We start from the raw sequence: 18,107 nt of genomic DNA, 5'->3' as shown, positions 1-18,107 counted from the left end.
GAAGGAAAACCAGAGTAAAAAGACTTGCGCTCTCCAGAGAGTTGGAGTTCTCAGAGGAGCAGAGCACCCCCCTCCGTCTTTTACCATTGAGTTTAGTAGGAGTGTCCTTAGCTGGGAAGGAGTATGGACATAAGAAAAAAAAAAGAAGAAAAAAAGATGGTAGAGGGAGCAATACAGAAGAAATGTCAGGAAAAGACTGATGGCAAAACAGCAATAAGGAGAAAGAAAACATGAAGATTTACTAATAAGAATGATAAAAAATAACAAAGGAACATTTAATGGAGGTTGGAAACCATGGGAAAATGTGCTTGGAAGCAGACAGTTCAAAGGCACTGATGGGAAAAAGAAGAGGAATTGGAAAGACTGGAATATTCAGAAGAGAAAAAAAGACACACAGCCCAGAGGGAGGCCCTCTGTTAGTATTTTGACTGTTACTTACACTTCATCACATCTCTGTAACAGCAACTAATACATTATTTTTAATTCCTGTGTTTCTTGACTATGAAACAGAGCACTGGGACAGAGTATTCTGTGATGAAATATTATATTACTAGATTTTTTTCTGGGTTTTCCTGACACAATCCACCAGAAACTGCTTTTTTTTTTTTTGTTCTTTATATAGCACCTCTTTCAGATATGGCTAACTACCTTTTATTTCTAACCTTACAGTACATACATTATTATTTAGCATACCACCTATAGTATATTTTTGTCATATTGTCTATTTCTGAGAAGCTTGGAGCCTACATTTTTTCATACTTATTAACTGGCCCTGAAAAGACGTTTCTGAAGAGCCTGATCCTTTGCTAAGGCATTGATACAGTTTCTAGGATCCAAACTATCTTTGCATTTGTTGTTTGCACAATTCAGCTTATTTAAAGCCAGTGCTGTTAGTGCTTTGAAACTGTTAGTGACAGATATTTATAAAAATATAACTGGTAGGAACAAGGTGAATGAAGAATGATTTTTCACTTTCAAAAGGCAAACAGAAAACAACAAAATAAACCAAGATATTTATTATGTGGCAGAACTGAACCTCAAATGTTAAAAAGTTTACATTATCCTAAAAAGAGATTGATGAAATTCGTAGGAGAAAAATTCACTGAGGACTAGTAAATACAAAAATTTCACCTCTGGCTCAAGAAGCTTTTAGGCCAGAAGCTGCTTGAGGCTTAGAGTGTGTCCTGAAAAAAAGGTCATTATCTGTTTTCCTGACCTCCCTGGGCTCTGCTGGTGGGCACTGTCTGAGACTGAAGGCTGGAGGACCATGGTCTGCCTTGCAAGGCCACATCATCTGGGTTCTATCACGGGAAGGAGTAGCTGACACTGCTTAAAATGAAGACATGTACCTTGCAATGCATAAGCATCCAGCATAGATCCTAGGAGTTAGCTCCAGAATTAGAAGAAGTATGGCTGTATTAACACAGTTCTGAGCAGAGTCTAATTAAACAAGACTAATTAGTGCTTTGAACGGTGTCTTACAGAAGAGACTAAACTGTTTCTGGCCTACAAAATATCTCTGTATTTCTCATCTGCACAATTTTGTTTATTTTATGTTAGGTCTGGGATATCTATATTACGCCACGTAGAGCTACATACAGTATCCTTGTTATGACACTTGTTTTTCTTATTTTTCTACCAGTGCATAATATAAATGAAGAAGGAATTCATTTAAAATTGCATATCTATATATTTTACATTATATGTACACATAACATTATCTTGTATATATTCCTCTTCAGGCAACTTTCCAAGCTACATTAATTAAAACTGTCATCTTATATATAAAACATTTTTCAGATGTTCTTTCGTATTTGCAGCATCAGTCAAACTATTTATCAAACCAAGAATGGATCCCTTTCATGTCAACAAAATTGACATTCATTTCTTTTTAACAGACTGGCTGAGCAACCAAAGTAATCATTTTTAGGAAATCGATTTTTTGTAAATTGTTTTCTACTAAGGTTCAGTCTCAGGTGATAAATTTATTCATGTGATAGTTTTTTTTTCCCTTTGTTAAAAGATTTCTTTTTATTAATTAATTAGTATTTATTTAATAATTAATATGACATAGGCAGGCATGAGCTAAAAATCATCCCTCCTCCAATTAAAGAATTAGTTATGATTTGGAAATATATTCACCTTTACTTTCTGGATTCTCTAATTCTTCATAAAGGAAACAAAGACATGCTGTTAAACTATAATAAACTCGCCAATGTCTTTTGACAAGCTATAACTGTAGTTCTATAATTTTACTTATTGTTTTGTGAATCAATCTTCTCTAGATGAACAAGAAGTGAAGGTGACAAAAGTATAAATATCAGTCACTGAAAAAAAAGTACTATTGAGAAGTAGAGCACAGTTTTGCTGTGACTTTTCCTTAGAGCAAGGCTCCTTTATTTTGCATTTCAAAGCAAGATGATGCAGACTATTATAACTTCTCACTTTGAAGAAAAAAGAAATAGTTCCGAATAGGAGGAGAAAATAACATATTATTCTGTGTGACTTCTACTCCTCTACCGCCATCATTTTTTAAAAGGTATCCTGAGCTCTGTGGTAGATCTCCACTCCTCCTTTTCCTTAGAAGTCAGACTCTTCTTGCAGGTGTGGTTTTCAAACTAAAAAATTGGTAGCTCTTTCTTAGCATGCACAAATCCTCCCTGGTGACTGAGAATTATGTTTTTACAAAATACACTGAGTTAAAAGCATCCAGAAGGAAATAAACCCACATTGAATGAAAGAACTGGAGAACAGCCAATTTATCCAACTTCTAATAATGAACCAGCACTGCAATAGCATCTGCTGGCCCGAACCCAAGTGGAGAGTTTTTATTACCGTAGGCCCTTAATGCACATGTAATATGCTAAGCTGTGTACATTATTTCAATCCTTATTAAGCTGTCTAACATGCGGTGAAATAAAGAATTATTATACGTACTTCTGAAGTTGTGAGAGAAGGATGGAGAAAAAATAAATTACCTATGGCTGCTGAGCAGGTCAGGTGGTAGAAATTAGATTATAACATCCCTAAACATTTAATCAAAATATCACAAGTTCTCTGAACAGGTTTTTTGCATTAATATTTTTCTCTATTGCTTTTCTTCACAAAAGTGCCTCTACAGTCTCTTCCTCTAAATACAGCAGGAATAGTTCCTTCTGTTTTTCTCTCTCCTTTCCTCTGTATTACAATAATGAAGCAACAATATTGCTGGCCTCAAGCTACAAAAGACAGGACTGACAGGGTAGGGATATACAGGCCCTGTGAGCACAGTGATTTTTGAAAACACAGTTTAGTTCCAAGGCTTCAGTTTTGCATCATTAAGAACTGGTGCTTGGGTGGCATTATCTAATCAATGTCCCTCTCCAAATTGTAATTAGTGTTATAACTGAAAGAAGCAAATTCAAGTCATCATAAAACTCAATCATCCAAGCTCTCATTTTTGTAAAGCTACAAAATAGATGGTTGTTTTTCTTCTATATGAAGGCTTCATATTAAACTTTGGTAAGAGACTTTAGGCACTTTCAGCAGCTCATTGTATTCTTTTTAAAAGAGCTATTTGGTTTTGTACTTTTAAAAAATTAACTGACGATGAAATCAATCAGGTAGACAAGCCTGGAATCTGAATTTCCTCTTTTTGTAATTGTCCCCCATCAGAAGTCATCCTGCTGAAGTCAGTGGAAGTGCTCCCAAGACATTCTGAGGGAAGAATCAAGCCCTTCATTTTTTGTGCCAGTATAGCATATCCAGTGAAATTTCCTCCTGCTGCCTTAGGTCACTGTGTTTCACTGCTATAAGGTAGTGAATGGCTGCTATAACTTTGCTGTTTACCCCGCTGTTTATAAGTCTCTGGCCTTTTAGATTCTCTGAGGACAAGTGTACTTGCAAGGATGATTTCTATACAGCAAAGGACTCTCCCTTAAAACTTTAATGGTACTATCATCCTGATACAAAAATTGGCAGATGCTTCTCCTCACAGTCCAAATCTCCCCAAGGGAGAAACGGAGTATTCAGAGAGTCCCTGAAATGAAACTCAATAGCAACGAAGTTACTATTAAGCAGGTATTCTTTATTGCAGCGCTGGGCAGCACTGGGGATTCTCCACCATAAGTGCTCCACCGATTTGGTGGACTTTCAGAGATTATATAGTATAAAATCCTACATATTCACAGGATTTCCGAGAAATCATTTACATAAACATGAGATTTCCTGGAACTTATTAACATATGCAAGTGTCCAATCCGCATGCGCAGTGTCTCCCGTGGTGGTCTTCAAGTGGTCTTTGGGGCTCTTCAGATGAAGGCTCGTAGTCTTCTTCACTGTGCTCGCTGATTGACCTTTGCTTCTGTGGAAACTCAGTCCTAGGATCACTAAAACGGTGTCCTTCAAGGCTGTTGTCATTCTTTTGTGACTTCCTATCTTTCATGCATTTGTTCTCCCAAGGCCCAGTTGTCTGAGATGGGATTATCCCGGAGCCCCCTTATCTTACAACCATTCTAACTACTCTCTAAATCACAAAGGCCTTTCTTTTGTTTAGTTAAGTGACTAAGATATTTAAATATCCTCCTTGCCCCTAGGCTTTTCAGGAGGCATTTTGATGCAGTGGCTTTATCTATCTTGGCTTTCCTTTCATTCCCCCCTTTCTTTAAACTTTGTAAATATCTTCACAAAGGTCTTAAGTTTTCATATTTTATCACCTTAGGCAAGGCCCAAACTCTCATAAGCCAATTTCTTCAGCTTATACCACAAAAGGCAATTGACAACTGTTAGTATAATAACAAACACCAATAATATCAAGAGTGGGTGGGCTAGAACATTCAAAGTTTTCTCTGCAGAGGGTGAGTATCCCAAAAAGATATCCCACCAATGATGGGAGGTATCATCTTTAATTTGACTAGACAGTCCAACAAGTTTATCCTTAGTTATTATTGGTTCAAGATTTTGTTTAATTTTTCCAGAGATATGTTTGCACGATTTATATTTAAGCCAAAACATTGCCACTTGTTCTTCTGTATATGCGAACACATAAAGGGAGTGATTAGGTGATATTCTTCAACTACGATGAGTTAGTTATTAGTCACTAAACACACACGTCTGGCATTAATTGCTACAAACATTTCAAACACATCAGGAGACAGGATCATCCATTTGCAATTGTTAACAGAATGTTCTAATAAGCATGGTTCATATAATTGAGATTGTTGTCCACATAAGATACTGTCAGAGGTGGTTTCACAAAGATCTAAATCATGTTTGTCTCAGGTAGTGGCAAAGATTTTTCAGGAGTTATACTTAATACCTCACCTTGTTCCGCAGCTCGTCTTGCCTCGTAATCAGCCAATTTATTTCCCACTTCCCTGTCAGTGTTACCTTTCTGATGCCCTTTGCAGTGCATAATTGCCACTGCTGACTGAAGTTGTACAGCATCTAAAAGTCGTAAAATGATATCAGCATGTTTTATACCTTTCCCTTGAGCAGTTAAGAGTCCTCGTTCTTTCCAAATTGCTCCACATGGGCATGGACTACACCAAAGGCATATTTTGAATCCGTCCAAATATTTACTCGCAGCCCTTCGGCCAGCTCCAGCGCTTTCACTAGGGCAATTATTTCAGCTCATTGTGCAGATGTGCCCTTAGGGGGTGACTTTGCTTCCACCAGGTGGTCTGTGGTGGTTCCAGCATATCCTGCCATTCGAACTCCATTCTTTAAGAAACTGCTCCCATCAGTGTACCAGGTTCGGTCGGCTTCCTCCAGCAGCTCCTCCTTCAGGTCTGGTCTGCTTGCATATACAGTTTCAATAGTTTCTATACAATCATGCACGACAGTCTCCATTTCCTGTTTATCGCTTATGACTTCTATATCTTCTAAAATGGAGGTTACAGTGTGGGAAGTGTGCACAATCATCTTTTGTCCCAAAGTAAATTTTCCAGCTTCTTGGATAATCAAAACAACGACAGCCACTGCCCGAAGGCATCCCGGCCATCTTTTGCTTACTCCATCCAATTGTTTAGAGAAGTATGCTACAGCTCGTTTATAAGGACCCAGCTTCTGGGCCAGAATTCCCAGAGCCACTCCTTGCCTTTCATACACAACAGCCAGAAAGGATTCGTTACATCTGGTAGGCCCAAAGCTGGAGCCTTCATTAGCTCCAGTTTCACTTCCTTGAATGCCCTCTTTAACCAAAATTCCATAATTATAGATCCATAATCGGCACCAACCTGTCATTCCCCAAAAGGTTCGAAGCTCTTTTACCATGGTCTGTTCTGGAGTTCTGCAGATAGCTTCCTTTCGGTCATTCCCGAGCTGTCTTTGTCCCTTGGAAATCACGAATCCCAGGTATATTACTTCCTTCTTCAAGATTTGGGCTTTCTGTAATGTGACTCGATAACCACTTAATCCCAGAAAATTCAACAAGCTCACAGTCCATTCCTTACACTCTTCATCCTTTTCTGTGGCTATTAAGATATCATCCACATATTGCAAAAGAATCCTGTTTCCTGGGGGCCTCTCCCAGGTCTCCAATTCCTTAGCTAATTGATTTCCAAAAATGGTAGGGCTGTTTTTAAATCCTTGGGGTAACACTGTCCAGGTCAGTTGGGTTTTTCGTCCTGTATCAGGGTTTTCCCATTCAAAGGCAAATAAATTGCAGTTTTCTGGAGCCAAGGTAAGGCAAAAGAATGCATCCTTTAAATCTAACACAGTAAACCATTCATAGGTTTCCTTTAAACCAGTCAGCATATGTATATGGGTTTGCCACTACCGGATACAAATCTTCAACTATTTGATTTATTGCCCGCAAATCTTGCACCAATCGATAAGTTTTGCCATCAGGCTTTTTGACAGGCAGAATGGAAGTGTTATGCATTCAATTAATAGTCCAAATTTTATAAACTCTTCTATAATACTTTTTACCCCTCGCCTATCTTCCAATTTCAAGGGGTATTGCTTTATCTTAACAGGTCGTGCCCCTTATTTGAGTTTAACAACAACCAATTCAGCATTTTTAGCCTTTCCAGGTATTCCTGAGGCCCACGCTCCTGGGTATACCTGGTCTTTTATTTCTTGTATAATTTCTTCTTCTGTAATTTGGGGTAAAGCTTTCGATACTGTCTCTCACAGTATCCTCCTGGGCAAAATGTCCAGCATACAGCTGGATAAACACAGAATGCGATGGGTGAGCAATTGGCTGACGGGTCAGGCTCAAAGGGTTATCGTAAATGGGGTTACATCGGGCTGGCGACCAGTCACTAGCGGGGTTCTGCAGGGATCCATCTTGGGGCCAGTGCTCTTCAATATCTTCATAAATGACTTGGATGCAGGACTTGAAGGTTTCTTATCAAAGTTTGCTGATGACACAAAACTGGGAGGAGCCATTGACACTCTTGAGGGCAGAGAGGCCCTGCAGAGAGATCTGGACAAATTAGAGAGCTGGGCAATCACCAACTGTATGAAGTTTAACAAGGGCAAGTGCCGGATTTTGCACCTGGGACATGGCAACCCTGGATGTACATACAGACTGGGGAACGAGAGGCTGGAGAGCAGCCCCGTGGAGAGGGATCTGGGGGTTCTGGTCGGCGGCAAGTTGAACATGAGCCAACAGTGTGCCCTGGCAGCCAGGAGGGCCAACCGTATCCTGGGGTGCATCAAGCACTGTATTGCTAGCCAGTCGAGGGAGGTGATTGTGCCGCTCTACTCTGCACTGGTGCAGCCTCATCTTGAGTACTGTGTGCCGTTTTGGGCCCCACAGTACAAAAAGGATACGAAGCTACTAGGGAGTGTCCAGAGGAGAGCCACGAAGATGGTGAAGGGTTTAGAGGGGAAGCCGTACGAGGAGCGGCTGAAGTCACTTGGTCTGTTCAGCCTGGAGAAGAGGAGACTGAGGGGAGACCTCATTGCGGTCTACAGCTTCCTCACAAGGGAGGGAGGAGGGGCAGGCACTGATCTCTTCTCCCTGACGACCAATGATAGGACCCAAGGGAACGGCCGGAAGATATGCCAGGGGAGGTTTAGGTTGGACATTAGGAAAAGGTTGATCACCCAGAGGGTGGTGGAGCATTGGAACAAGCTCCCCTGGGAGGTAGTAATGGTGCCAAGCCTGACAACATTTAAGAAGCAATTGGACAATGCCCTCAGACATATGGCGTGATTTTTGGGGTTGTCCTATGCAGGGACAGGAGTTGGACTCGATGATCCTTGTGGGTCCCTTCCAACTCAGGACATTCTATGATTCTATGACTTCCATTCTTCCCTGAAAAGGGGCTAGCCGGGGAATAGATCTCGCTACTGACACCATACAAGAGAACAGAATGACATATATTGTGAGAGAAAATGATCCTCAGTGTAAGAGGATCTCACTTTCTTTCAAAACAACGGGATACTGGTCCATTTACTTGAAAACTCATTTTTAACTCAAATCTGTAAACATATGTTCCCGTATAACAATGGGAGGCATTAATTCTAATCCTCCATGGAGACTGAAATGTTATTGTTTACTTGTATTATTGGTGTTTTAATGCAATAAGTGTTATAAAGGGTTACCTTTTCATTTCATATTGTCCTCCATATTATGTCATGCTTCATCACATAAAAAAGACAAGCTGATGTGGTGTGACATCAGAGGGCAGAGGTCACTTTGATACTACATGATGTAGTTTTCCAGAATGTGTCAGCAATGCCATAGTCTTAATATTTTTAAGCTTTCTGCTTTGATGTAATTTTATGTAGTTGAGCCACCTCTCAACCCCCGTATTTTTTTGATATGCTGTGTACCATTTCACTGTATTCTCCTGAGATGTCTAAGGTATCTAGGCTTCTCATTTATAAAGATCAAGGTGCAAAAGCCCCTCTAGTCATTTGAGACCCCTCATGAGAGTCTTCAAATACTGGATACAGAAGAGGTTTCAGAATCAGCCTTGTTACAACAGTATCTTGCATGGCTCCTTGAAAATATATGGAGAATTTGCATTACTCATATCTGTTGATTTCCAGCTTTTTTAGTCCCATCATCTACCCAAGAAGTAAAACTGCATTAATTTTAGGATCTGGCTATAGGCACTTGGATTGTGGCACCATCTTTTTGAAGATGGGACTAATTCCCTTAATTTTCTTATTACCTTGTAGTTCATCATTAAATGTATCATGTGTTCTGTAACTATAGTGTTTCCATAAAATGGGGAGAAGTTATCTGTTTGTGACAGCTGAGCATATATGAATTTAGTGAGTTAAAAATTCTAAAAGAAGTCGGGTTTCTTTAAAAGGGGAATAGCTATTAGGCAGTGGTTCAGTTATGCATCTAAATTCAAAAGAAGTCTGGATAGCTCTTCTGTTCCATGGAAATAGGCATGAGATAGATAGACACTTTCAAATGTTTCTTTTCATTCATTTGTAGTTACTGCACTCTAGTCATGCTGCTAGAGAGGTACGTGAGAGAAAAGAAGGTAAATAAAATCAAGAACCACCACTCAAGTCTACAGCCAAGGAGAAACATCTGTTTTCAGCTGTGTTATCATTACAAGAATGGGTTAATTCTGGGCTAGTTTTCTCCTTCTAGTTACAATCTGTGTCAAGTGATGTCCTGGTTTCAGCTGGGATAGAGTTAATTTTCTTCTTGGTAGCCGGTATGGGGCTGTGTTTTGGGTTTAGGATGAGAACAATGTCGATGATACACTGATGTTTTGGTTCTTGCTAAGTAGTTGCTAAGTGGCGCTCACACTGGTCAAGGACTTTTCAGCTTCCCATGCTCTGCTGGGTGCACAAGAAGCTGGGAGGGGGCACAGCCAGGACAGCTGACCCAGACTGGCCAAGGGGCTATTCCATACCACATGACGTCATGCTCAGTATATAAACTGGGGGAGTTAGCCGGGGGGAGGGGCAACGATCGCTGCTTGGGGGCCGTGCTGGGCATCGGTCGGCGGGTGGTGAGCAATTGTAGAGTGTATCGCTTGCTTTGCATTACTATTGTGCTATTATTACTTTTTTATTATTATTATTGTTATTATTACTATTATTACTGTTCTGTTTTTATTTTACTTTAGTTATTAAACTGTTCTTATCTCAACCCACGAGTTTTCCCCTTTTGCCCTTCCGATTCTCTCCCCCATCCCACCGGTGGGGGAGTGAGCGAGCGGCTGCGTGGTGCTTAGTTGCCGGCTGGGGTTAAACCACGACAGTCCTTTTTGGTGCCCAACGTGGGGCACGAAGGGTTTGAGATAATAACAGATTAACTAGAGTGTATTAAGGAATTTGTATCTGTTAACAATTAACTGTCGTAATATTGATTCATCCGTTCTCGGTACTAGTCCACCTGATCTGCACCATGCTCTTGTTTATGTTGTGCTTTGCCATAATGAGTGATGTTTTGCCTGGGAGACTGGTTATTAAAACACTGACCTTGAGCGCTATCTGGTATTTGGGTTCTGTAGTGAAGCCATTACTGTACTTCGGGTACCACCTCATGGAGACAATTAGCAATTATACCTCTTCCTCTGAGAGGGTTTTTATGGAGGAAATAGAGAATGGCACCTTTGTTGCTTTCTTCTATGATGTTTTTTCCTTCATTACAACAACTTTTCATTATCTTGAGCATCCTTGGGTAGTTAAGATATATCCGTTGATAGTTCTTGGGAATTTTGTTTCAGTTTCATCTAAGGTTAATAAGCAGCTTAAGAATATCATCCAGAGATCTGCTCCAAGGCTGGATAGTTATGAGTGGCAGGGTGTGTGGGAGAGTATGGGCAAGTACCTAGGACAATGGGCACCTCCAGTGTTTTGGAACTTCGCCCCCGAACAAGTGCAGAATCCTGAAAAACTAGTAAAGTATTTGGAAAAAGTATGTTGTCACCCTGGCAACTCCAGAGAGACACAGATCCCTGCAACGTGCTGGGGCCTGGCCCATGCCTACCGAGCCCTATTCAACACTATTCAGTACCCTCAAGGGGAAGAGAAGGTCTCTGGATCGGACAAAAAAATGACGGCCCCCGTGGCTGTGCCGGCCCCCGTGGCTGCACCGGCCCCTGCCACAGGCACTGCGGCTGTGCCAGCCCCCGCACCGGTCCCCGTGGCTGCGCCAGCCCCCGCGATAGGCGCTGCAGCTGAACCAGAGAACCAACCCATGCCAGTATCACTTGCCCCTATACAGAAGAAAAAATACACAAGGAAATCGGCTCGTTTAGTAAGGGCTGATGATGAGCCAGGGCCATCAAGAGAACAGGAGGAGGAAGAGGCAGAACCCATAAATGAGATGGTAACCACCCGATCCCTGTCCCTGAGTGAGCTGCGAGATATGCGAAAAGATTCCGGTCGTCGTCCAGGCAAGCACATCATCCATCACCTGGCTGCTGGGATAACAGGGCCAGTAGCCTGGAATTAGAGGGTAGGGAAGCCAAGCAGCTGGGATCCCTTTCTAGGGAAGGGGGCATTGACAAAGCGATTGGAAAAGGGGCAAAAGCCCTCAGCCTCTGGAGACGACTCCTGCCAGGCGTGAAGGAAAGATAACATCTTCCTTGAAGGGATACATGTCACCCAGGCAAGTGGACCACCATGGAGAGAGGTATCCAGTACCTGAGGGAATTAGCTCTGCTGGAGGTGATTTATAATGACCTGGACAATGAGCAGTTATCCAAAGATCCAGATGAAGTCCAGTGCACACGACCCATGTGGCGGAAGTTTGTACGGAGCGCACCATCATCACATGCAAACTCATTGGCAATACTGACCTGGAAAGCTGAAGAGGGACCAACGGTGGATGAATTGGCTGGCCAACTTCGACAATATGAGGAAAGTCTCTCTTCCTCCCTACAGGCCTGTGTCTCAGCTGTGGAGAAACTGTTCCAGAAGGTCCAGCAACTCGAAGAGGATATATCCTACTCCTCACCTGTACGGACCAGTATCTCAGCCATTAGGAGTCAGCGTCCCTCTGCTCAAGAGAGAAGATATAGTGGATACACACCACGGGGCACCCTGTGGTTTTATCTGCGTGACCATGGAGAGGACATGAGGAAGTGGGATAGAAAATCTACCTCGACCCTAGAGGCACGGGTACGTGAGTTGCAAGGAAAAACAACTACAAAAGGGGGTTCTCCCAGGAGAGTTGCGGCTCCAGTTTCCAGCGAGCAGTTCCCCAGACAGGGTAGAAGGGCTGATTCTGTTTCCGATCCTAATAAAGGGATTTTTCACTCGTATTTAGAAGAAGTGAGTAACGAATGCGATGACCAGGACTAGAGGGGCCCTGCCTCCAGCCAGGTGGAGGAAAGGGACAATCGGGTGTACTGGACTGTGTGGATTTGATGGCCTGGCACATCAGCCCCACAGGAGTATAAGGCTTTAGTAGACACCGGTGCACAGTGTACCCTCATGGCGTCAAGCTGTAAAGGGGCAGAACCCATCTGTATTTCTGGAGTGACAGGGGGATCCCAACAGCTGACTGTATTGGAGGCCAAAGTGAGCCTAACAGGGAAGGAGTGGCAGAAGCATCCCATTGTGATTGGCCCAGAGGCTCCGTGCATCCTTGGTATAGACTACCTACCTCAGGAGAGGGTGTTTCAAGGACCCAAAAGGGTACTGGTGGGCTTTTGGCATAGCTGCCTTGGAGATGGAGGAAATTAAACAGCTGTCTACCCTGCCCGGTCTTTCGGAGGACCCATCTATTGTGGGGTTGCTGAGGGTCAGAGAACAACAGGTACCAATTGCTACCACAACAGTGCACTGGCGGCAATATCGCACCAACCGAGACTCCCTGATTCCCATCCATAAGGTGATTCGTTGACTGGAGAGCCAAGGAGTGATCAGCAAGACTCACTCACCTTTTAACAGTCCCATATGGCCAGTGTGAAAGTCTAATGGAGAGTGGAGACTAACAGTAGACTATCGGGGCCTGAATGAAGTCACACCGCCACTGAGCGCTGCCGTGCCGGACCTGTTAGAACTTCAATACGAATTGGAGTCAAAGCCAGCCAAGTGGTATGCCACCATTGACATCGCTAATGCGTTTTTCTCAATCCCTTTGGCAGCAGAGTGCAGGCCACAGTTTGCTTTCATTTGGAGGGGCGTCCAGTACACCTGGAATCGACTGCCCCAGGGGTGGAAACACAGCCCCACCATTTGCCATGGACTGATCCAGACTGCATTGGAACAGGGTGGGGCTCCAGAACACCTGCAATACATTGATGACATCATGGTGTGGGGCAACACAGCAGCAGCAGTTTTTGAGAAAGGGAAGAAAATAGTCCAAATCCTTCTGGAAGCTGGCTTTGCCATAAAACAAAGGAAGGTCAAGGAACCTGCGCAGGAGATCCAGTTTTTAGGAATAAAATGGCAAGATGGGTGAAGGGAATGAGACACGGACTCCGCGTATGAGTTCAGGTGAAGACAAGCAAAGACCCTTTATTTTTACAATCTGTCCCTTTTATAATATGATCTAGTGTTCACGAGCAAGCAAAACTTATTTCATTGGTTACTGCCTTACGTTCACGCGTCTCTTCCGCGCTGCTTATTGGTTCTTCAAGTTGGCGCACGCGACTTTTCTCTTTCAGAAACGTATCTAATCACATCCTTATTTTGCTGCCCCTAAGTTTTTGCAAACTTGTTTGTAACAAGCCGTGTGAAATTTGGAAATATCAGCAAAGGAAATGTTACAGGTCAAAACTGGCAGATAGATTTCTCGGAACTCCCCAGAAAAGGGGGATATAGGTATTTGCTAGTATTAACTATGCCAAGTCCCGGTCTGATTGTCAGGCTCCGGGAAGGTTTGTAAGGATCCCAAGGGCGAAATTAAGACACAAATGAGGTCATATGCCGCCGATCAGACGTTTTATTGGATAAATATAAAAGAGTAAAGCGATAGGAAAGGCAGGAAATATTAGGAGGAAATTAAGCAAGCATTCAGAGAGATAAGCAAAGGATAGTCACCACCATGGATCCAGCGGCATCCCGTTGGTCTTCAGTTTTTCGGTGGTGGATGGCCACACTCAGGTTTTGTTGTGCCGTCTTTTATCTGGTGTTGGAGAGGGAGTTTACCCTCTCGTTTCGTTTTGGTTACCCAGGGCAACATCATGTACCCAACACAAGCACATCTACTGGTGGGGCAAGCGGCCTGACCCGGATACCAGTTGGTGTCCTATTCTTGGTGGTGCCTGATAAGCCAAAGAATGGCCTGCTGCTTCAGCAAGTTTGCACAAGTTTCCTTGCAAGACCATGGTACTTGATAAGCCAAAGAGTGGTCTGCCCTCGGGTCTTATCAGAGAAAAGAGTGGTCTGCTGTCTGGTCTTATCAGATAAACACACACAAGCAAGCTTTGAGACAATTGTTCTTAACACTTCAGTCTCTTACACCTGATAAATATGTTAATAGCCTTTACGCATGATTTGTTTGTACCTCCACACAGTGCACAATTGGCAGGCAGTATTGTCGGTCACTGCTGGTATCTTTATAACGTTAGATTTAGATGATTCTGGCCTTTGATTAAAACACATTAAATTTTCTGCCTGTGCTTTTCCCTTGTTTGAGATTGGTTAAAGAGATTATGATGTGCTTTCTTGGATAGGGTGGCATGACTAATTACTGGTAGTTCTCCTTGGAACAACCACATTCATGAAACATTGACCACACTTTATGGACCGCAGTTCTGCGACTTTTACTCAGTAAAACAGAACTTAGTCTTGCAAAGCCAATGGGACTGCTCCCATGAGCAGCTTCAGGTAGCTTATCCATTCAATTTACTCTCTCCAGTTAAAAACTGACAAAGGTTTGTGTGAGAGCAACATATACATTTGATGTCCTTTAAGTAGCTCATCAAAGGATCTGCAACTCTTTAAGAAAATATTCCTCTTTGTTTTCTACTCATCCCAAAGGTAAACAGTCTTTCTAACGCCTGCAAGATTTCTCCAGTGCATTAGTTTTGTTCTGCTGATGGAGAGGACCTGTCCATTCTTCAGATAAAGCCCTTCTTGATTAAGAGGAACAGATTTGCATGAACCATGGCAGTAGGCCTCAGAATCAGAGAACAGACCATGCGGCCTGTTCTTTCCTGATAGAGCTGTGTTCTTTATCCCTCACTGTGAAAGTTCATGCTTCCAGCACTGAAGTCCCCTGTTCATTCCCTGGTATTAGATTAGAGCATAGCCTCCACTGTATTTGTTAATTAAAGTTACATTATATGTGCATATATGCATGTACTTATACATATTTTATATATATTCCACTATATTTTTACTTCAGCCTGTACTTCACATGTGTGTGTTATGTTTGAGTAGCAGCTGAGACCCCTTGCAGTTCCCCAGGGAGGCAAGGAGGTTGTGCACGTCTTTCATGTGGACTTGCAAAGACAGGTTAAGATGATGTTAGCATCCTCCAAACATTGGTAGATTCTACTTAAATAGTAATGTTCCAGATGTGGGTTTACTAAGGAGCCAATATGGGTTTGATCTCCTCTGTTAGCACTGGCTGGTGTAGTGTGTTTCCATTACACTTCTGTGACTCTGGAACTTCATAGTGTCTTCATTTATATTGGACTGCAATTCTCCCTTCTGTCCTGTAACTTGGCTATTAGCAACATGTAGTAGATATTTATGACTTATTTGTATATTGAATTTAGAGACTTAATATAATGGTCATTATTATCAATCATTACTAGTAGTATAATAGAGAAGGGTTTATCTGTAATATGGCAATATCTGTACTGTGTGACATAAGGAAGTGTGTGCTCTTTGAATATCTGTAAAGTAAAATCAATCCTTTCTTCTGCACTCCCGACATATTTAATATAATAAGCTTAGCTGCAGATGAATGATAGGGGAAGCTTTCTGCTTTAGCAGCTTTCGGCTGTCCCTCCTTCCTAGTTATTGTAATTGGACAATGTTCTGGAAAGTATCCTGGTAATAGCAGAAAAGTAGAAGGTGATGGTCCTCTTGACCTTATCAGAAAATCATCAAATGACGATGATTCTCCCCAGCAATAATACCCCCTGTACTTGTTAATATTATCAACACAGAGAACCAAATGCATCGTAGAGAAACAGCATCCTGGAGGTCAGAACTCAGGTGAGGTAAAAGCAATTACTTTTACAGGCTAAAAGTTTTAACTACGCTAAACACTTCTGCAACCACAGCTTGCAGCGTTAGTTTTTCTTTCCTTTAATTTTGCAAGATTGCTGCACAGGGGTAACATTCCCTGATCACGCTGGGCGTTTAAATGGGATCCAACTTCATTCCTTGCTCTGTTGAAAAGAGTCATCTTTGACTTTGTATGCAAAGAAATAATGCACTGAATTCCCGTGTACCACCTTCCATGCCCAGGAACAGTCAGTCAATCAAGCCATACAATATTGAAAGAGGTTAAATGTCCTCTGCACGCTGTCATAATTCACCAAATATATCAGGCAATAAAATTGAATACAATCATTTAGGTTGGAAAAGACCCTTAAGATCATCAAGTCCAACCGTTAACCTAGCACTGCCAAGTCCACCACTAAACCATGTCCTCAAGCACCACGTCTACCCACCTTTTAAATACCTCCAGGGATGGAGACTCAACCACTTCCCTGGGCAGCCTGTTCCAGTGCCTGACTACCCTTTCGGTGAAGAAGTTTTTCCTAATATCCAACCTAAACTTCTCCTGGCGCAGCTTGAGGCCATTTCCTCTTGTCCTATCGCTTGTTACTAGGGAGAAGAGACTGACCCTCACCTCACTACAACCTCCTTTCAGGTAGTTGTGATACAACCACATTTTGGCCCTCTACTACAAATAAGGCCCTCTTGGGCTTTATTTGTTCTGCAAGGGAAGGCTTTAGGCCATCCAGAAAAAGTGTCAGTTAATACTAGCAAATACCTATATTTGGTAGTTGTGATACAACCACATTTCATATCACAAGTGGTCCAGCAAGTTAGTAAGTTTTTTGGAATCAATTGGAAATTACATACAGCTTATCACCCACAAGCAAGCGGGCAAGTGGAGAAAATTAACCGGGACTTAACATCAGGGAATGAGGTCTAAAACCAGATTTATGTCTAGCCAAAACATTATTCCTTAAAATACAATCCATTAGCTGTGCATAAACATGTTCAAGCAATTTAGATAATGTGGGTAATGGTGGAACAGACGATATCACTACCCCAGCGTAAAATGAATCAGAGACTGGTGTCACCCTGAGCTTCATGTCCAGATGTAAACTGACTATCCATAATAGCAAATTAATCATGGGAAAGCAAAAGGGTGTGGGGATGGCAATCAAAGGTGTTGTCATATTCTGAAATCCAAATTCATCCATTCTGACCAAACAATCTTAAACAATCCTACTGCTTAGTGAAAAATGCGTAGAAAAAGATAGGAGGAAGAAGGTGACTTTATTTTGCTTTGTTTCATGTTGTAACATTGTAACTCTTATCCCATAGCACTTATTCAGGCAACTGGTCTTGATGAACTTCTTGGAACCCCACTGGTGGCTCTGCACTCACCAATTTGTAAAAGGAATATGTTATTGGTATCATTAAAAATCAGGGTAACATGGTTCTGGGCATCCAGAGGGATGAGATCTAAAAGCAGTATTAGCAATAGAATTGTAATTTGACTTATACTACTATTTGTGTTTAATATTAGAATAGGTAAAATTCTTCTAAAAATGAATTTTTGAAGGAATCAAGTTGTGCATTCTTTTGATTTAAAGCAGTGTATCTACTTTGAAATCATCTAAGCACCTTTCAAGACAGTGTACATGAACTGGTTTTAGGAATATCTATCAGACATTGCCATATTTCTACAATAGTAAGTCTGTTGTCTTTCTGTTTGTGGGGAAGGACTTCCTAATCCAATTTTAAATTACCAAAATCGTAGTCCTTTTACGTGAATTCTTTTTGATTCTATTTTTGATTCTGACCAACCACACGCTTAGGAGTGGATCCTGGCCAGTATCACAATGAATAGTTTATACATTGCCTGTATAAAAATTCATGTGCTGTCTGTGGAAACCATGTCCCAGGGATAATTTTCATCAATGTTCTTTGACTGCAGGAGGAGGAGTGTATATGTGTGAAGCTGCGGTAAATGTGTTTTATATTATATAGCTGACTGACTGCTGTCTCTCAGTGAATGTAAATTAGACTGCAAAAATTGCAAATCA

This window comes from Nipponia nippon, unplaced genomic scaffold, assembly GCF_047370975.1.
Source record: "Nipponia nippon isolate SJK-2023a ecotype South Korea unplaced genomic scaffold, ASM4737097v1 scaffold_29, whole genome shotgun sequence".
Classification (NCBI taxonomy): domain Eukaryota; kingdom Metazoa; phylum Chordata; class Aves; order Pelecaniformes; family Threskiornithidae; genus Nipponia; species Nipponia nippon.
This window is presented reverse-complemented; position numbering follows the sequence as displayed.